Here is a 1,746-nt window from a genome sequence, read left to right as displayed (position 1 = left end):
CCCAATGTATTCTGACATGCCAAGATCAGAGGGTCATATTTAAAAAACTGGTGCATTAAAATTTTTTGTACTTCAGGATTTTGATAGTCTGTTACATTGTCTTTCACACGTCGGTGTCAGAACTGTGAGACATTTTCATAATTGGGGGGGAAGGCCGTAGCAATAAGCAGAAAGTGCAATCACCTTTTCCCAGTGTAAGTCCGTGTTATGGTGAGTTTTCAAAATTGGTTTGCGATTTTCTGAAATATATTCCATACAAAAATATAATTTGGACAGTCGCTATTTATTTGGATATCCCCTTTCACTGAGGATGTCTACAGTATTCCAGCCGGATTAGTACTGATCGAAGAGAGCCATCTACAGGCGAAAGGCGACATAACATCACAGCAGCAGCATTTAAGGTGGAACGAAAAACGCGAAGAAGAAGCTGGCGAATAAGAAGCCAACTTCAGCCTCGTAGCAGACCCTGGGAGGCACGCTCAAAATAATCATCTTTCCCAGTACTTCAGAGTCATATTTAGAGCGCTTTACTGCAATTTTATGTGATCGATGGAAGATGTGAAGCCATCGAGCCTGTACTGCGATTCACATTGAAATTGAAGCCATTTCTCATGCTTTCTCTCATTGTCGGGGCTGCAATTGCGTGTAAAGGAGGCGAGTTGAAAATGAAACGTGCAATCACCTTACAGAGGGTCTTCACGACGGGGTGCGTCAGCTAGTTCTCCATTATTGTCAATTTACTGGACTTCTGAAGAAACCTATCGACATCGAAAATACAAACTGCACAGCTTAAGGCACATGAAGAGATCCGTGTGCTGATTGACTCAAAAATGTCCCTACAAATAATCCGCCGGGTTGATTTACTTGTCCGACCACCTCCCTCCGTCCCTCTTTGCTGTTAGCACAATTCTTTCAGTTTCTTTTCTTGTATTTTCCTTGCTATTTTACTGTTGCTTTTCCCCATGAGGAGATGGATCCACAACCGAAACCGTTTTCACCCTTTGTTTCTGCAGCGTCAGTCTGTATGAGGCGCACAACTCGCACAGCTCCAGTGGCGCAATCGGTCAGCGCGCGGTACTTATACAGCAGTGCACAGCGGAGTCATGTCGAGGTTGTGAGTTCAAGCCTCACCTGGCGCAGTGTCTTTAGCTACTGAAAGCAACTGTCGAGTTTAGATACTCTTAGGTATTTGATGGAGATAAATTAACATCAAACGAACAAGTAAAGGTAAAGGTTTATTTCGAGTCACAATCAAAGAAGGCTCCACAGCTGAAACATTGTGTTTCCTTCTCTTTTCAGCATGGAATGTGTACCTCCAGTTGACCTGCACACAAATATATGAGAGAGGTCTACTGAGGTGAGTGGAGCACTGAAGACTTAATAAAGCTCTTGCATTAGATTCTGTTTTTGTTGTTCCCCAGATTTGTTTTTAAATGTTCTTTTTCTTTTGAAGTTGTTGCGTTTGGTTGTTTTTTTATAGTTGTTAGACAACTACAGGGATTTACCTAGGTTCCCGGAAGACTTCTCATTTTGTGTTTGTTGTGTTTTTGGGTTACAACTATTTTTTTTCTGTTAATAGGACCCCACGCATTACTGTGGGACTAGTTAACTTTAGTTCTTACATTGTACCTGAAATGACCTCAATAACTACTAGTCTGTTTCCCTTTTTTTTAAAAAAAAGGCAAAACTGATGTTTGTTTCTCCTTGTTGCTGATTGGTAGCTACAACGGGTCAGTTGCAACAAAC

General features: G+C 41.6%; 1 non-coding gene across 1 annotated transcript; it reads left to right on the top strand.

Annotated features, from left to right (window-relative positions):
• Window positions 1-1,045: 1,045 nt before the first annotated feature.
• On the top strand, window positions 1,046-1,139 carry trnai-uau (transfer RNA isoleucine (anticodon UAU)). The gene is made up of 2 exons: window positions 1,046-1,083; window positions 1,104-1,139. It is a non-coding gene; the product is annotated as a tRNA-Ile (tRNA).
• The last annotated feature ends 607 nt before the right edge of the window (window positions 1,140-1,746 follow it).

Source organism: Atractosteus spatula (assembly GCF_055471065.1).
Source record: "Atractosteus spatula isolate fAtrSpa1 chromosome 10 unlocalized genomic scaffold, fAtrSpa1.hap1 SUPER_10_unloc_8, whole genome shotgun sequence".
Taxonomy (NCBI): Eukaryota; Metazoa; Chordata; class Actinopteri; order Semionotiformes; family Lepisosteidae; genus Atractosteus; species Atractosteus spatula.
This window is presented reverse-complemented; position numbering and strand designations above follow the sequence as displayed.